We start from the raw sequence: 14,387 nt of genomic DNA on the forward strand, positions 1-14,387 counted from the left end.
ACTTACGCTTTAATACACGCGATTTTGAAATTTTCATCCTCAACTTTGTTTCGCCCAAAAGAGTCTATTTTGAGGATAGATTTCGCCTAAGTCCTAAAAAGTACAGTATATTCATATAATGCCTTCGCTTTCCGATACTTACTTCGAGAGAAATTATTGAATACACTGATAGAGCTGGTGTTAAATGAACTTTTTCTTCGATTTTATCATGTGGTTAAGAAAAATGATTCTCCCTAAGATATAAGTAAAATTTAAAGTAAATCAATAAAATTAAAATACTTTCTTCGCCAATATTGAACTTCTATACATAGTGTTTACGTTCTTGGTACTTTCATTTTAAAATGAAGCAAGTAATCAATAATTACTTTATCATAACAGATGAAAGATTGACTTTCTCATTACACATTAATTTCGGATAATGTAAATAAAAGGAAATACTAAATATCTTTATTGCTCGTGATAATTCATTCCTACAAAGAAAGTTAGTAATAGAATGATCTTAATTTCTAACACAATTATGTATTCATTACCCTCATTTCTGTCAATATTCGTCAACATATCAATTCATTACTTCTAGAGCAAGATATAAGTCAAAGTTAACGCCAATTGTTTTATGAAGAAAACCACAAAAAAACTAATGCACAGATATGAAATCTTTTCACAGAATTCATTCAGATCAAACGTAGTATAGATTTTTTATAACTACAGTTGATTTCTGCTGAATTGTGTAAATGTAAGATAATTATGCTTACATTTAAAAGTTTGATTTTCTCATCACATAAAAATGTCGGATAATGTAAAGAAAAGGAAATACTAAATATAGCTGCGGCTCATGATAATTTATTCCTACATAGAAAATTAGTAATAGAATGATCTTAATTTCTTTCTCATTCACCATTACATGCCCGGGCAATCATGTATTCATCGACCTCATATCTCTCAACATCCGTCAACAAATCAATGCATAACTTCTAGTACAAGATATACTTTAAAGCTTACGCCTATTGATTTATTATGAAAATCACAACATCTAATGCACAGGTATGGGATCTTTTAAGAAAGTCACTCGGATCAAACAAATATTTTTTTATCACTACATGTATGTCATCTCCAAGAATCATGACCTCGAACGCATCAATATTAAGATACAAACCCAACATTTTATTGATCAAAAACATATTGTCGTTAACGGTTTCAGCCATTCTAAACATCTGAAAATTTTATGAGAACGCAATGTTTCTGTGCATTAAAGCATTAAGTTATCTAAAATAATATGTGCATTGCAGTTAATCTGTGCTGAATTGTGTATATGTATGATACTTATGCTTACATTTAAAAGCTGTTCAGATATATTGTAAAAAAATATGTTTCACCCGAAAGAGCGTATTTTGAGGAGAGGATTCTCCTAACTCATGAAAATGATACAATATATTTTTTTTTTTATAATTTCATGAAAACGCAATGTTTTTGTGCAATCAAGCATTAGATATCGTCTTTAAATTTATTGCAGTTGAGTTTAACGAATGTGTAATAATAGAATACTGACGGTTTTAAACTCGCAGTTTACTGGGAAGATTATTCCATAAAGTGGCAGCTGCCTTGTCGAACCTACGATCACCGTACGATTTCGTTTTCACTCTTGACGTTTCATGTGTCACAGAGTTCTGGGAGCGTAGTGATCTTGATGGGCAATATAGAGTCAGAAGCTTTTGGAGATATGCTGGAGCTATACCATGCAGTGCTATAAAGCATAAAAGCATAAGATAAGTTCGTATTTTCATTGGAATTCAACAGATAACCAGTGTAGGTCAGTTAAACCAAGTGCTATATGGTCATATTTCCTGCGCCGTGACATCAATCTGGTGGTAGCATTTTGAACTCTTTAAAGCTTGTCGTATTGTGCATGTAATAATTATGGGTTAATAATTGTTACCTTTTTACTGTATGCCATTCTTAGCTAGATATTAAACATAAACTTATGTTGCTAATGCAATGCTAAACCTTATATCAGAATTAATATACTTTACATATCAGTAAATTTTGGAACACAACGGCATGATATAAACATCCTGCATTTTTTTTTCAGGATTAGGGCGAAATAAATCTTCACATTGTGCTCTTTTAGTCAAAACATCTGTTTGTTTGTTGGGGTTTAACGTCCGAGCAGCAATATTTCAGCTGTATTCAGACAATGAACATGAAATGGATGATAAAATGAACATGAAATGAAAAAAAAAGGATGGGTCACAAGGATAATAGGGTTGATTGCCACTGGAAAAAGAGGGGATGGGTAAGGTCGGGCAATTTAGTCTCCTGTGGCGGAGCCCAAAGGTTCCTACTCCTTTCGAATACCACAACAGGGTTTATTAACGTGCGAGGAACATGGCATCTTTCCCAACACGGTGCACCACTATGGTTTGCGGTCAGGTTTTCCGTATTATAGCCTGACAACCCCAGCATGTAACACGCCAGGGGTATCCCATTCCACCACCTGGGGCACACATCCCAGTTGCTCTGTGGGCAGAGCGCCTAGCCCCCGGCTAGTTTTCTGAGCACTATTTAGTCGCCTTATACGACAAGCTTAGCGCTGCTGCAGGCCTATGTTTTTAACACCCGGACCTGCACGGGGCTTTAGTCAAAACATAGTTTCGCAGGGGTTTGTATCTGTTACAATATGATTTTATTGATCTATTTTATCACTGGTATTTTTAACACAGTAATTTTATGTTTCGGAGTTTTATTTTATTTAAATGGAAATATTTGTTTTTATTGTTTTTAATTCTTCTTATTTCATTGAAATGATCAAAATATCTATTTTCTAGATATTTTTACTTTTGCTATAATTTTTAGATTCAGTAATACATTCTTATCTTGGTTGAGCTTTAACAGATTGCTAGTCATCCATGAGCTGATGTCCTCAACATAAGCTTCAAGTCGTGTAGATATTTCGAACCAGTTGTTAATTGGTTCAATTACTAAATATATCTGCGAATCATTAGCGTAACAATGATAAAGTATGTCATGTCGTCTAAAAATTTCTATTTTTATACTATTTAAATAATGTTTTAATACTTAATTATCCTTTAATTACATAGTTTGTAATTTTTTTTTTTTTTTTTTTTTTTTTTGTTCGTCTTTTCTTTTGTGGTTTTACACATTTCTATATCTAAGATACATAATTACTGTTCTGAAAAATATTTCTCCTTTCATTTTCTTTTGTATAATTGTAGGTGTTGATTACTACATACTTTGTATTGTGTATCATTTATATGCTGTAAAGCGCTTAGAATAAATGCAGTTTAGATTGGCGCTATACAAATATTGTAAATAATAATATTTTAAAAAATCAGAACAAACAAAAATGATTCTTTCATATTAATGTTGTCATCACTAAGCCAATAGCTTAGACGAATGATTTATTAAGTATGCCTTACAAGAAAACTCGAATAATAAACAAGAAAAGTCTGATACATTGATAATAATGCATTACAAAACATGATCAGGGAATTTATCCTACTTATTTCTCCATTACATTCCTAACGATTATCAATCAACATCATAATTCGTTGACTTGAATTTGATATTTTTCTGGTTCAAAAGGAAGTGTGATCAAGAGAACCAAGATTCCAGCAGAAAACAAAAGACTGTATACCAGGGTCAAAAGCAGACATCAGTAACAGACACAAACAACGAAAGACATGCAATAACCAAAATAATACTTAACCCTTAACGAAATGTTTTATTACATATACTGCAACGACTAATGTATGTTTAGCCTTGGTTATAGAATTTTATCAGTCATAAATCGAAAAAACGATCTTATAAAATTGTGTTTGCCATTGTTCAAATTGATATCATACTTGATATATTTGTGGAAAGCGAATGCTTTATTGATTATACCTATCTGATCAGTATCACATTTTATTATTCATCAAATCAAAAAAAGAATTAAAGAAGTTTGGAATGCAATAAGTGCAAGATTTTTATTCCAACAAAAAAAACTTAATTAAATACAAATGCCCATTTACATTTATATTGGGAACGGCAGAAGATTTGAAATTCTTTCAATCAAACTTGTGAAGGATCGTTGTCTGATACGTAGTTGTCTAAAGTAGAGGCATATACATCCCCGGGTTGTATCAACCCTAGTATTATGAATCGTTTGTTGTATCTCTTATACGTTACCAGTAATGGTAATGCGACAGTAAACGACGCCCCTGTGATTCATAAATACCTCAATAAATCTGCTTGTAACGACACCGAGTCATCGATCTCAAGTTTTTTTTCTCCGTGGTTATTGAGTAAAGTGAGAATTTTCCTACTAAACAATGGACTCCTACAAAGCCCGCAATGTAGCAATTGGTTGAATATTTCAGTTTATTTATACACCTGTCATCTCCGGTAGCCTTGATAGAGAATAATATTAATTTTCTAAGATATCTTTATCTTATATGACAGAAGAAGCTAATATTTTGACAAACATTTCTCTTCAATTACTTCTTCACATATCAAAACGCTATGCAGTTTGATGATTAAACTGTTTAATGACATTCCTTTCGTTATTGATTATTTCAACATTTCTTTCTGTATCTATTAGAAGGTGTAACATATCTATGACATAACATCTTGTTGTCAGAAAACAAGGACAAAAAGCAAATTATGTATAAACAAAACACGTCAATATTTTATAAATTTTGTTTAACTAGGTCAACATAGTACATTATAGTAAACTTTGTTATTAATTTCTATGCCCAAATAAGGACTAAACGTCATTTGTCTGTTAGATATTTCCAACCAATCAAATTGTGTTGTAATCCGATATACGCACCAAAAAGTATATGTTACATTTTGAAACTTTATGTGTTTAATAAAATGTTATTGTTTTTGTGTTTATTTGGAAAAAATCATTACCAAAATGTGATTCTGTATTTTACATCGGTTAACAACTGTCTCTACAATATATATATATATAAAATAAGAAAGAAATTAATGAATTTGTAAAGTTCGCTCAACGACGATTATTCACGTATTGACGATATAGGCAGGTATGCAGATGAAAGGGCATTAAATCGAAACGCGTGACTAAATCAGTTTCAGGTTAAGATATGTTATAAATTGGCACACTGGGTACTCACATGCAAAAGGAAAAGGCATAAAAACATGTAAAAGAACTTAAATTACACACTTGAAAATAAGGGCGACACCACTTTTTTCGCCTAAATCAAAGTTTCGCCTAAAGTCATATATTTTGAGTAAAATTTTTCTCCCAAAACGGCAAAGGCGCAAATATATATATATATATATATGTATGTATATATATATATATATATATATATGTATATGTATATATATATATATATATATATATATATATATATATATATATATATATATATATATATATATATATATATTTGTATGTGTGTGTGTGTGTGTATATGTATATATATATATTGTGACGATACAATTTCAATGCAATGTTAAGTAGATAAATAACAATATCAGTTTAGCTAGAGACTCTAGAGGGCCCGATTCGCTCACCTGCCTCGATAGACAACATTCATTGTTTGTAAATGTGTCCACATTTTTTTCCTTGGATAAAAATTTTAACACTCATTCCAACGGAACAATTATTATTCATTATATTCTGAACAGTAGTTTCTGAGGAGAACCTTTTTAATAACATTAAAAACGACCAGAAAATGTTGTAAAAAGGGCAATAACTCAAACATTGCAAAACATATTTTACATGCAAATTTAACAACAGATAGATCATTTTATGCAGAATACTCTAACCAATGTCCAAGTTTGGCTATACCTGACAGTTTTGAAGTACATGCAAAAAACTTGTCTGACCCCTATGTTCTACTCTTAATTACCCATGCTATGTTTTCCAACAGTTAAAAAATCATCACATCAGTTTTATGCAAAACACCACATGGAACCTTCATACCAAGTTTGGTTCTTATTCGTCTGGTAGTGTCAGAGGAAGGACTTTTGAAAGAAATAACATTAAAAACAGCGAAAAAAAAAAAACATAGGAAAAGGGTGATAACTCCAACATGGCTTAACAGATTTACACGAAAAACAATAGATCTCATCATGCTGAATATTTTAACCTACATCAAAACTTCTTTCTGACCTATGTTCTAGTTTAGTATTGGTGTCCATGTAAGGTGAGCTAGAAATTGTTCAAAATATACAAAAGTTGTTATCTTAACAGTAAATAGATACAAAATTAAATAAAAATAAGTCAATGTATCATCTTCTGTCAATGACACATATGTACTTTATGGTACATGTAAACAAATGTTGTAATAAAATATTTGGTTTATACTTTAAATACCATACCTCTTACTAAAATTGTTTGAATACTGTTTAATCCTGAAATGGATCAAATAGAGATGTAGTTATATTTTTCTTACTAAAAAAATGTTTTCGAACCATCAAGCTAATTTTCACATATAAAGAAACACTCTTTTCATGTGATACAAGTATTCGTGAATTGTTTACGGACAAGCAAAAATGAATCAAATTAAATAGAGATTGGCAGCTAACAGGATTTAGATAGCACCATTGTGTTTGTACATTTGTGGGAGAGACTTTCTGACTATTGCTTGAGTTGTTGAAGAAAATTATAAAATATTATTTAGAAAATAAATACATGTATGAGTATAGTAACTAGTTCAGTTACCATTGGATACGGTTGATGATATTGATTGTTCTTTACTTGTCCTATATCTTGAACAAAATGTATTTGATGTAATTGTATTGTTTCATTCATTTGTTTATAGTATTGAATAATACTTCATCAGAACAAAGCTTTTTCAGTATAAGAGGATAATAACAAATATATGGCCTGACAACTGTAGACATGAAGTAATAGGATTAAGGCTACAAGCAGTTATAGAAAAATATTGAGAATGTAACTTATTCAAAATAACTCATAGCACGTGGGTAATATAATTTGCAATTTGTTTCATTACATTCAATATTATCTTGTAAAGTAATTTATCACTTCATCATGACTTTTTCACTTGACTGATCTCAGTGAGTTCATATGCTCCTTCTTGAGGTGGAGGGGGAGCTTTCTTTGTATGATCAACATCACAGTAGATGGTGCGCTCATCTAGACCATGAATGACAGATTTCCCAGTTTTGGTCTTGGGTGGGTTGCTAAATGTTAAGTCAGCATACTGTAATCCATCAGCATTTTTCTAAAATAGACACATTTCATTTAGCACATGTAATACACACTGGTAGAAAATAACAAGAATTGACTCATCAACTTAAACATAACAAGTTAGAGTCACTCAACACCAATTACATAAGTCGAAGAAGGTGTTCAGTTTTACCATGGCATTTGTTACTCCCATGGTGTTATTAATTAATTATAGATGCTTGAAATATTAAAAAGATCTTCTGGAAACCCTAAATATTAGACTATTATCCGAATAAAAAATCATCAAAGCCTATTATATTTTTACAACTATTCCCCATATTCAGTTAAAATCTCGACTCAAAAGAATTAAACATCATTGTTAATCTAAACAAAAATTAAGCACCTAGTACAAATACGCAGTCCTTGGTAGAGTTTCTTCATACTTTTAAGAGTAATCAAGTAATCAAAAGAATGTAATCCAGGGACAAGGCTAGATATGGTGAACAGACATACACAACTAAGAACATAAAGGAACTAAAATCATACATACAAAGTAACAAAAGCAAATGGGCACTCAGACTCCACTAAAACTGGAAGCATGGACCAGGTGCTCGGTAAGGTAAGCGTCCTCTGCTTTTTCTAAAAACACCCGCCGAGTAGCGCATAAAAAGGCAAGTCCGGGGGTTACGAAAGAGGAAAAGAAAACTATGACACATTGAACAAATAAGTTGTCATGGCGCTGATGGATACACTGTAACTATCCATGAGTTCATGATGAAGACCATAAAACTTCTGTAGTGATGACTTCAATCTTGTAGCAACATAACCCTGTTCCAGAAGCCTATTTGTCAGAATTCTAGCACGATACAAAAATTCTGCGTAAATAACGATTCCAAATAATATTTTCAATACACCTCCAAAAAATGTTGTCTAAATGCTGGAATAGTTTTGGACGTGTTTTCAAACAGATGGTTGGCATTTCAACGGGAACAAATTATTGTCCCATTTTGTGCCCATCTATTCCTTCACTCTAATGAGGCTGACTTAAAAGTTGATCTAATAATTAGAAAAAATATCGTTAAGCCACATCATTTGAACTCAGCTACCACTATATAAATGATGAATTCTAGTTACAAGGATTTCATACATTTCATCTACCCGAAACAACTTGCATTTAAAGACGCTACAGATACTGTGAAGTCAGCCTCATATCTTGACCTACTAGTATAGAGTGATGGAAAAGGAAAATGCATTCCCTACTTCATTTTTAGTGATGAGTGGGGTAGCAAATGCTTTTTTAGTCACTGTAATAGTAGATGTGCTGGAGATCGTGTTATGTTCAAACAAGGTTTAGATTTTAATATTCATGATTCAAAAACTAACTCTAATGGGCGGTACATAGTACTGGATTTTTCTTTATGCGCGCAAAGGTTAACTTAAGTTTGTGTTCATGGATATAAAACAGATGAATCATTGCTGTTTGATGATTTATTACAAATTTTACTAATACTAGTATTTTATTCTGTGGTGACTGGAACGTATTTCAAGATTTTCAATTAAATACATTTAATATTTTGAATTACAGAAACCCTAACTCTCGCAAAAAAGTTGGAGAAATTGTTGAAACATTTGAACTCCTTGATCCATCGCGAACTTGTCATCCTAATGATAAAAAGTTTACTTGGCGTGAATATACTCATATCAAACAGAGTAGACTTGACTATTTTTTAGTGAGTGAAGACTTATTTTCACTGATTAAAAACTCAAAAATACTACATGGCTACAATCATGATTATTCATGAATTGTTTTCACATTTGCAGCTAGTCTTGGAAAGAGAGAAAGGTAATTCCAAGCTGTTGAGAGATGCTGAATATACACAAAAAGTGAAGACCTGTATTAAAGACGCTATATCTGAATTTATCTTTCAGGTGATATAAAAAAACTTTTTTCATGTAAAATTTACTTGTGATAATCAATTCTTTCTTGAACTCCTAAAGATGAAAATCAGATAAATGTCAATTATACATTGTAAAGCAAAATCTAGGGAAAAAAAGGAAATTGTTTCTGACCTTGAGACTGATATACAAATTTTAGAAAATATTACAAATACTTCTCCTAGTGAGGCAGTACAAACATTTTTGAACAGAGTTAGAAACTAAGAGGGAACAAAAGGTTGAAGGTTTACTTCTTACATCCCATGTAAACTGGCATGAAAATGGGGAAAAGTGTACCCAATATTTTTTTAAGCTTAAAAAAAGACATTTTGTAAAGAAGACAATGTGTTTAGGGATCAGTGACCAAGGTATGCATATATCTGATCCATCTGAAATATAACGGGAACAACATAATTTTTATAAAAATCATTATTCATGTAGGGAAGTAGATAATTCAGATAAACATTTTTATACATAATATTGAACTCACACAGAAACAACAGGACCTCTGTGAAGGTAATCTGAATTATGAGGAAGTTTACATGTCACTAAAAGGTATGGAAAATGGTAAGAGTCCTGGATCCGATGGATTTACTGTTGATTTTTGCAAACATTTCTGGAGAGATCTTGGACCATTTGTTTATCGGTCTTCATCCTTTGGGTATGAAAGTGGGAAGTTCTCAGATTTCCAGTGTCAAAGTGTCATTACATGTATACCAAAAGAGGATAAAGACAGAAGGTATATTGGCAATTTAAGACCAATTAGTCTATGAAATACTGATATTAAAATAGCATCAGCTGCTATTGCATATATACTGAAAACTGTGTTACAGCTAATTATCATTGACACTCAAAAAGGGTTTAAGAAGGGTCGATTCATAGGAGAGAATACTAGGATGTTACATGACTTGATGCACTACCTTGAAATAATAATAAGTCAGGATTGCTTCTTTTAGTACATTTTGAAAAAAAGCCTTTGATTCCATTAACTGGAACTTTTTAAAGAAATCTCTTAAAAGTTTTAATTTTGGTCCTTCGATCTGCAGATGGTTCGAGACTCGAGGTTAAGAGCTGTGTTATAAACAATGGACACTTATCCAATTTCTTCAATCTTGAGAGGGGTTGTAGACAAGTGGATCCACTGTCTCCTTACCTATTTATAGCAGGTGTTGTGTTGTTATCATTAAAACGAAAATTTAATCACATTATCCATGGAATCTTTTAAGCCAGTATGCTGATATTTTTCTTACATTGGATGGTAGTGAACAGTCTTAAAATGAAACTCTCAAATGTTTTAACAGGTTCCCATCTATATCTTGTTTAAAGATGAACTCCTCTAAGACTAGAGCAGTATGGATTGGTCTGAAAAAATATTCTGACCAAGTAATTTGTCCAGATTTTAAACTTCTATGGTCACATGCAAATTTCGAACTTCTTGGAATAGATTTTTCCCCTGATATGAGTAGTACAGTTGAAATTAATTCTGCTACAAAGATAAAAGAAGTCTCAGCAATACTTAAAATCCTGCAACACAGAAAGTTAATTTTGCTTGGCAAGATAACTGTTATAAAGACTCTGGCACTACCAAAACTAATTCATCTGTTAACTTCACTACCAAACTTAGCTCTGTCGCAGTTAAATGAACTAAATGTCTTGTTTCATAATTTTATACGGAATGGGAAGACAGACAGAATAAAAAGGAACACCTTTATTGGATATATGGTTCATTTACCTTCTTTTAATTATTATCTTAAGTTATCTTGGGTTAAGCGTCATTTGTCAAATCCTGAAGAAAATTGGCAATCCTTACTACTATTAGAGCTGAAAAAAATTTGGTAGTGACAGAGTCTTTAATTTTCAGAAAGAGAAACTGATTGAAGTGTCAAATTATGTTAAAAATCCTTTTTGGAAAGACATACTGTACAGTTTGTCTTTGCCAAAGCCTATAGTTAAATCTGGTACAAAAAACATCTTAAACTTTGTACTAGTGAATGACTTTTTTAAATTACGTTAATTGGAAAAACAATGGCACAGTTTTTGGAAGAAATTGTAGACTGTTATAGTAAGATATTTCTCACATTTCAGCAAATTAAACAGAAGAGTAATACAAATAACTTTCTATTGTACTATAAACTTTTATCAGATATTCCTTAATTTATCAAGGACTATGTTAAGGAACTTTGTCAAGAGATAAATGTAAATGTTTTTGTACCATTTGATCTACTCATTGAAAATATGTCAGTAAATGTAAAGCTGAAATTTATATATAAGGATCTTGTGAATCAGTAACTTTTCATAGGAAGACTACAAACAAAATATACGATCAATTGGTAAAAGCGTTACAAAAAAAAAAACTGTAAATCACTGAAATTTTCTTAGTCCAAGGGCCGTAAGTTCCGTAAAAATCATTCAACCATAACCAAATTTGAACTTAATCTGTATCTCCTGATAGTAAAGCCACATGCCAAAAACAAACTTATTTGGTAAAAGCATAACAAAAAAAAGTGCGGAAAACGTGGACGGACACCCGGCATTTCCATGTCCCCCTCGAGACGCGTTGCAAGAGTAAGTAATCAAGGAACCTACTTGTGTTACAAAAGATTCGTGCACATTAACAGACCATATGTATGTAACAAATGAAGAAAACTTCTCTACTGATGGTGTTATACCACTTGGTATAAGTGACCACCATTTAACATATGTTATTCGTAAAAAAAAACTGAAATACGGCCCTAGAAAACACACAAAAAATATAGAGACTTCAAACATCTAGATGAAGCTTTACTTATTAAGAATATGCTAAAAGTAAAATGGGAATCCATAAAAACTCTAAATGATGTAAATCAGATGTGGTCAAAATTTCAAGATAAAGTTACGTTATAATAGATAAACATTTCTATACCAGGAGAGAAGGATAAATGTCAACTCTGAGAACTGGGTAAATGATGACATTCTATGCATCAACGGGACTACTTACATGCTATAAAATTGAAATTGAACTCGGATATTGATTGGACATTGTATAAGAGAGCATGTAACATTATTGTATCCAAAGTGAGGGAAACAAAAAGGACATTTGTGGAAGTGAATGGTAAAATAATTTCACAAAGTGATGAAATTGCATATGTTTTTAATGAGTTCTTTTGTAACATTGGTCATAACCTTGGGGGAAATTTTGATAATTCTCCGCCTGATGTAAAGCAACTTATGGACCCAAACTCATTTGTTATTCCAAATATGAGCAATGTGTTGAGTGAAATGGTGTTTCATTAGAGCCAAGAAGTATTACTATAGGTGTTCCTCAAGAATCTATCCTTGGACCCTTGTTTTTTTAATATTTTTTAATATTTGTCAATGAAAATTCTAAACATTTAGGTGTTAATATTGATTGTAATTTATCTTAGTCTTACCATATTGATATTTTAACTGATACAATTTCAAAGACAATAGGTGTGTTAAAATATCTTTGAAGTTTTACGTCTACTGAAGCTATACTTAAAGTATACAACTCTATGATTGTCCCACATTTTAATTATTGTTGTACTGTATGGTCCAATTCAAAACTTGTAAGCAATGTAAATAAATTATTTGAATTACAAAAAGGGCTAAAAATATCATTTTATATGTGCCTAATGTTATGACACCATCACATATATTATTTGACAAATTGAGATGGCTACCAATGCCTGATTATTTTATAAATAGAAAAGCAATACTAGTGTTTAAGTCTTTGAATCAATTAACACCTGAGTACTTACATGCTTTTAAATTGTTCATCAAATAAGATTTTGAAATACTAGAGAGAGTGAAATTAATATGTTACTTGTGCCAAAAGCCCAAATAGAATATCTTAAATGATCATTCAATGTATCAGTTAGTTTATTATGGAACAATATGCAAACAAATATTAGAAATTGTACATCAATAGAGAGTTTCAAAAAAAGGATATCTAGAAAATTATTCTTGAAATGTTACTGCTAATATGTAATAAATTATTATGTGTAGTAATTGTTTTTTATGTCATTTACTGTGTTACTTTTAATTGCATTTTAATTCTTTATGTTGTATACTATGTACATATATACAGGACCATCATGTAACCTAGTCCAAGGACTAAATAAAAGGTATTCTGTTTAAATTAAAGAGATTATTATTATTATCATTATTATTATTATGTAAAAGCAATAACTCTATTATACCAAGGGAAGTTATAAGAGTAAGGATTAAGAAGTATAATGATTTAAAGATTACATTGGAACAAAAATGGAGGGATTTACTTCGTATATTCTATATTAAAGGACCTGCCAGGTTTCTATATGTGCAATCTATAAAGTTTGTATCAATATATTGTAGTCCAAAACACAGCTGTTCTGGACAGAGATTCACATCTTTTGATAAAACTTACACATCCACCAGTGGATTCAGTATTTGCATATTCTGATTGATTGGCATACACATCTGCAGAGTTGTTGTTTACAGCTAAAACAAAACAAAACATGTATATAAGTTGTAAGGTATAGCCCAACAAGTAACGGAAACAGCAACCAAAATGGCTAGCAATAAATGAAGCGACATTCAACATTTGAAACGAGTCCGTCCAGAGGCTGCTAACACTTTCTTGATGAATTTTCATTTATCACTACACAAAAGAAAATCAGTGGCCCATAAAACAGTAAGTTGATATCAGACAGAAACCTGTACAATGTGTGCTCCATTTACGATACATACAGAATATTACGTCAAAATCAGTATCACATGCGGTATCAACCCTATACTGCTATATCATCCCATAGGCCACCGGTGATATATGTCCAGCGGTATGATATAGGGTATCCACTGTAGGGTAAACGACATACGCTGAAAAAAAAACACTTATAAAGCATATACAAAAGGTATATTTTTATCTAAATAAGGGTCTGAAAAGTGATATTTGAACTATCAAATTTGCAAAGCGAATTTTTAGTCGTTCCCTCCGCGGCACTCGAACAATGCCTGCACAAAGTCCAGCCCCTTAACCACTCGGCCACCTAGGCTATATAAAACAAATAGCTTTTCGCTGGTCGTGTCTAACCTATTTTTTCAAATAATTTGATATTTATGAGCCAATTACCACTTCTGATAACTTGACCTAAGTACATACATAATAACTAGTAAACGAAAGGGAACATGACTTGACATTGTAGTCACCAAATCTCATAATAAAATCCCAAGGTAAAGTTTACTTGCTGAGAAAAGTACGCAGAAAATATTGTCATTCAACAGGTTGAAAATATCCAAACCCAAACAGTTT

The 14,387-nt window shown here is 31.5% G+C and overlaps 1 protein-coding gene and 1 long non-coding RNA gene across 4 annotated transcripts in view; both read right to left on the minus strand.

Annotated features, from left to right (window-relative positions):
* Positions 1-1,962, minus strand: part of LOC148616440 (uncharacterized) — a 46,040-nt gene extending 44,078 nt beyond the window's left edge. For 2 of the 3 annotated variants that reach the window (XR_015922203.1, XM_088583486.1), the window contains exon 1: positions 7-452. The gene's annotated coding sequence lies outside the window, so the exon portion shown is untranslated. Of the gene's footprint in view, positions 1-6; positions 453-1,546 lie in introns of those variants that run through there. The other variant, XR_015922204.1, reaches the window with a different exon arrangement.
* Positions 1,963-5,658: 3,696 nt separating this feature from the next.
* On the minus strand, positions 5,659-13,578 carry LOC148616441 (uncharacterized). The gene is made up of 2 exons (XR_015922219.1): positions 13,503-13,578; positions 5,659-7,217 (listed from the first exon to the last, which is right to left on the minus strand). It is a non-coding gene; the product is annotated as an uncharacterized LOC148616441 (long non-coding RNA).
* Between the last annotated feature and the right edge of the window lie 809 nt (positions 13,579-14,387).

The sequence above is a fragment of the Perna viridis genome, chromosome 5 (genome assembly GCF_037379345.1).
Source record: "Perna viridis isolate PV_CMFRI_1.1 ecotype Kerala chromosome 5, ASM3737934v1, whole genome shotgun sequence".
Classification (NCBI taxonomy): Eukaryota; Metazoa; Mollusca; class Bivalvia; order Mytilida; family Mytilidae; genus Perna; species Perna viridis.